The sequence below is a fragment of the Toxorhynchites rutilus genome, chromosome 3 (assembly GCF_029784135.1).
Source record: "Toxorhynchites rutilus septentrionalis strain SRP chromosome 3, ASM2978413v1, whole genome shotgun sequence".
In the NCBI taxonomy this organism is placed as follows: domain Eukaryota; kingdom Metazoa; phylum Arthropoda; class Insecta; order Diptera; family Culicidae; genus Toxorhynchites; species Toxorhynchites rutilus.
In genome coordinates this window covers 327,191,097-327,196,830 of record NC_073746.1, presented here as the reverse complement: position 1 = coordinate 327,196,830, position 5,734 = coordinate 327,191,097, and the positions used below count along the sequence as shown (strand labels likewise).

General features: G+C 35.5%; 1 pseudogene; it reads right to left on the bottom strand.

Annotated features, from left to right (window-relative positions):
• Nucleotides 1–4,669: 4,669 nt before the first annotated feature.
• On the bottom strand, nucleotides 4,670–4,789 carry LOC129780964 (U4 spliceosomal RNA; annotated as a pseudogene).
• Between the last annotated feature and the right edge of the window lie 945 nt (nucleotides 4,790–5,734).

Sequence of the window (5,734 nt, the reverse complement as noted above, 5' to 3'; positions counted from 1 at the left end):
GATGTCTGCACGCATACATGCAAACCATTTTTAAGCTTTTAAAACAGCTCATTATTTGCGCGTTTGACTCTCCAACACACTAAATTGCATCATTTCTGCCAAAGATGACATGTTTTCTGCCAACGCTAGTTTGGGTGTGTGAGTGTTATCAAGCCTAGAGCTAAAGCACATACAAATCAATCTCAGTTAATCCATCCGTGCTACGAACAGTGTAACTTATTTAATTCAATTATCGCTTCTGTGATTCCAGTTCAAATTCGACATGGTAACTGTGTCTTATATAAGTAAACAGCTGTTCAGTTATTCAAACTTCTACCATTTACGTAACACGCTTTAAATTACTGTAATGATTTCAAGAGGCCAACTCATCAAAATTCTCAGAAGAGAGCTACTCAACATAACTACTCATCAAGCAGCAAAAATCATCAACCGACGCATGTGCTTCAGTTGCAAGAGTAACGGCCAAGCACTTGAACTGGTTCAGAGAGTCACTACCGATGCATAATTGCTCACAAAGCTCACTGTTTGCTGTTTTTTTTATCGTATATCACCTCCGGAAAAAAATCCATGTTGACCATGGGTCGACAGATTGCGTTGAATAAATAACTGATTTACCGATACATGCACTTGAACGTCTGAAGGTGATTCCAACGATTTTGTGAAAACCTAAATCTGCCTCATCAGGGTCCCAAGTGAAAACCACCACTTCAGGAGTCATATGGATATAAAATCGTTGGTTTTATATTCACAGCTAACTCTCGCCAATTTAATGATCTTTCCGGCACATACCCTCTAAACTGGGACTGCGTTTGATTGCCACTAAATGAAACTCGCGCGAGGAATGAAATGCAAATTATCCAAGTTAACAGTTGGTCATATTTAAATGACGAATGTCCGACCTTGGCCCTCACATATGAAAGCCAGCCAACCGGTGCCATTTGGTGCGAAACATAAACTGGGTATCCAGTAGTGACTAATCGCTTTAATTGTGACCGGTCGGCTACAAGCCGGGGTCAGCCATTTTCTTCCACTCCCATATTTACGACTCATTCGTGGATGTCATTTGACCATTCGAGCGCTTCTGTGCGCGGTGATCATGATGACGCTGATGATGGTAAATTTAATTGACATCTCCCTTTTGAACCTTCCCCTTTTGCGGTTTCGAGTTTACACCGTATTGCACTCCGGTTAATTGAAATAGTCATCTGATGGACACTTGAATTGATTAGTTGGCCCGCTGGCGAAGCTGAATTCAGCGAGCTTGAGACTGAAATGCAGTCAAATCGAACACTTCTGATTCATGTTTGATTGATTGACGGATATAATCTGTTTAATGAGAACCTCCCTGTTATTATTGCGGATGGAAGGATTTGAATAATTGGAAGGAGACATGAGGTTAGTCATCCTAGGTGGATTATTGTTCATAAACTATACTACTTGCGTTTGAATCATTGGTTGAATTCAGACCTAAAATTAATTCATCAACGATTATTGTAATATAATTCATTCACACCCAAATTCAAAATGGATTCAGATAACCTCCAAACCGATCCCCTTCTCTAATCCTCCCTTCAATACCATTTCTTTGTTGTGATCCTCCATCGCTGAACCCTAGGACGGAACCTAAACTTTGTTGTGTCCGCTTACTGAATAATTATCAGCCGAGAAAAAAACCAAATCCCTGCTCTCAGACTAAAAACAAATGTAACGAATTGTTACATTGCTATTTTCGTTCTCAAATGAGGGATAGAATTGAGCGGTGATTCTACTGATTAAAACGTGTGGATCCTAAAGTTTTTTTTTTTTCTAATGATGGTCTCACCTAATTCTCATTTGTTTTTCATTGCTATGAAAATTCATTGAAAAAAATACACAGCTAGGTAAACCCTATGGAAAGTCCTTCTGTTGAATGCTGGTAAAATTAATTTACAGCCGAGCTGAAGTAATGTACTAACCAAATGTTGTTTCTGAAGGGGATAGGGTGCAGATAATGTTGAACTTTTACTGTTTCCGATTTGAAAGTGGGGCTTCCTGCTCAGATGATGATTTTTCTGTTCATCATTATATCGAGGTTATTGAAACAATTCCCCACTCAATACATTAATTTAATTATTTAATAGAATTTTTGAATAAATATGGATAAACAAATCCTAATGAAAATCAAAGAATGAAACATGACTTCATAATAATTAACTAAACTATTTGCGATCTAAGAAAAATATTTATATCACTTGAATCACAAATCAAAGTTTTATGGAACCATTTAAATAAAATTTACAGGGTTTTCCATCTTTAAATTTCGAAAGTAAATTGAAATAAAACACACTTAGAATTCGAATTTCGATGAAACTTTTATTTCAAATTAAAGTTTGGTTTATGCCATTATGTGTGAAATACAACGTCATTCAAATGTCCACCTAGGGCTTCCTCGCACACCTTGATCCGGAACAGGTAATTTTCGATGACTTTTCGGCACATATGAGGCGGTATCTCGGTCACAACTTCACGAATGTTGTCTTTCAAATGTTCAAGAGTTTGCGGAGAGTTGACATAGACACGATCTTTCGCATAACCCCACAAAAAAAAAGTCTAGCGGGTTCAAATCGCATGATCTGGACGGCCAATTGGCATCATCAAAACGCGAAATTATGCGTCCCTCAAATTTCGTTCGCAATATGGCCATGTTCGGTCGTGTTGTGTGGCACGTGGCTAAAACCACATGTTATCCGTATCCATATCTTCAATTTGTGGCAAAAAAAATCGGTTAACATGCGGCGCTCGGTTAACATGCAAGCGCTCCCCATCACAGTTACCGTCTCGCCGTCCTCATTTTCAAAGAAATACGGCCCGATGACTCCACCAGACCATAATGCGCACCAAACAGTGACTTTTGGCGGATGCAATGGCCTCTCAACAATCACGTCTGGATTTTCTGAGCCCCATATACGGAAATTTTGGGTGTTCACATAGCCACCGAGCTCGAAAAGTGCCTCATCGCTGAAGAAAATTTTATGCGAAAATTCAGCATTTTGCTGCTGTTGTTAGCTCATCCAATCGACGTATGCCCGACGCATTCCATGGTTACCACGCTCTATTTTTTGTACCAGTTGGACTTTATATGGTTGTAGGTGCAAGTCCAAATGCAAAATTCGCCACAATGATGTGTTTGACAAGCCCAATTGCTGAGCACGCCGTGGAATCGAAACATTCGTGTCATCCTCCACACTGGCAGCAACAGCAGCAATATTTTCGGCCGAACGCACATTACGATGATGCACAGCTTTCACAATATCCACTACGGATCCACTTTGTTCGAATTTACGCACTACATTAGCGATTGTGTGCTCTGTAGGCCGTCCATGACGACCAAAATCCGTTCGTAATGCTCGAAAAACATTGGCCGGTTTTTCATCATTTTGATAGCCAAACCGATATAGTGGTTTTCAGATTTTCGTCAAAAGTGGTAGTTTTGTTGTTTATCGCAAATTATGAGGCCAGTATTTTTTATTTTTTTTTGTTAGGGTGACCATCGACTAACTTTGAAAAATCCTAACTCAAAAACGAAAAAAAGCTTCCCCGGTTTCGAGATATGTTGTGTGAAAAATCCTCAGCTTTCCAGAAAAAAAAAATAAAAAACTATGGCGCCTTTGGTCCCGAGACTATGGAAACAATAAAAAACGAATACAATCAATAATAGCGTGAGCAGAATTCAAGCCTTCTACAGGTTCAGTATTTGACCAGGTGATTGGCTTTAATTTGATATGTCGATCATTTGAATCGGTCTAGTAGTTCAAAAGATATGAGTTTTTGAAAAAAGTCATTTTTGGCAAATATGCGAAAAAATGTTTTTTTTGGACCACTCTAAAATGAAAATGGTCACCCTAACGAAAAAAATAAAAAATACGGGTCTCATAATTTGCGATAAACAACAAAACGACCACTTTTGACATAAATCTGAGAACCACTATATCGGTTTGGCATGGAATGGCTGAATTATTAAAGTTTAAAAACCTCTTAAATACTAATAAGTTAACGATAGAAGATATCCAAGAGCAATTCCTATATGAGCGACGGAAGAATGAGTAATTTATAACCTTCAAATATATTTGACTATAACCTCTCAATCTTACTAATTCCTCTCTAATAAATAATATTATTCAGATTCATCAATAATCAAATTTCATTTCAAAAATTTGTAATAATGCAGAAACTCACCACAATGAATAACTGGAACTTTTCTAATACACTTGCTAATATTTAAGAAAGTTTCAACAATGGCCTTTAGCAATTATAAATGAACTAAAATCAACGGTATTTTTATTAATATACGAATATTTTTCTTAATTCAATTTTTAAAGGCGATGGCGTTAGTAATAATAATAATAAATACTATAAATATTCTTTTGCCTACTTGAAGAAAAAAATTTAATTCTAATATTTTCTATAATTGAATATAAATCAATTTACAGCACTCAAATTATTATTAACAAAAAATACGAATCAGTATCATAGTTTTTGAGTTATAATTTTTTGTAAAAAATGAAGAAAATTTGTTTGGCCCTTTCAAAAAAGTAGTTCTTTTTCGAATATTTCAAGTATGCAAAGTTGCTTAAAAGACCCATGTGTTTACACCCACAACGTTTCGCTAGTATCTGATATGGTACTGCCAACTCCTAAGACGAGTTGGCATGAAATTCGTCAACTAGAAAATCTAAAAAAAAAATTCAACTAATTATAATCACACCTCGGTAAAATCTCATTGGTTACGATATAGCCACTGCGCAATGCTTATAAAAAGTTGACGTCTTCGATAAAAATCCATATTTTTATAGGATCTGGAACTTTGTTGTACGATATATCGTTACCATGGATTTAAACAAAATTAGGATTAGTTGTATTTTTTTTCTAAGAAAATATGAAAAAGTAGTTTGTTAGAAAAAACTTTTTCCCTGTAAAATTTCCCATCTTCCGATGTGTGAATGACTTGTTGGTTGTTGTACAGGCTTTTGGAGAAATTAAAAAAAAACCCTTTGTGAAAAATTAATTTCAATTTTCAAAATCTTTTTTTTTTTCAGTGTAATTTTTCTTCTTTTCTCGAAATTGTTCCATGGAAATTTGAACAATATCCAAAAATTTACTTTTTTGATCAAAATGCTGTAGGCATTATAGTTAGTTGCGTTAGTTTTTTTTTGTTAAAAATTAAAAAAAACTTTTATCCTTTTTGAAAAGTTGACTAATTTTTTTTAGACTTTAAATACAATGTTCCTTAAATGACTAATGCCTTTACACCCACAAAATTTCACTGCAATCTGCGATGGTGCTGCCAACTCTTAAGACGAGCTGGCATGAAAATTCGTTGTAATTAACCCTCCTGTACTCGCGTGCAAATCATAACACTTATATTCGCGCACGGTGTCACAGACCGAAAATTGAACGTCTCTGTATTGTTGCCATTGTGTATTTTTCAGTCTTTATTGGGATTTATTTGAAGAAGAGGATATGATTGAATGAAAAAACTCCAAAAATATGTTTTCTTGGTCTTTATTATGTTTTAATAGTCATCTAATTCAGCCTCCTCAAAACAGAGAAATATTAGATACTCCAACACAAATTACGAAATTCGAATTTTTCACTGTTATTAATTAAAAGTAAGTAACTGAATATAATTCATGGAAGTATAAAGAGCTATAAAATATCATAAAAACGTATTAATCGATTGCGGTTTCATTGGAGT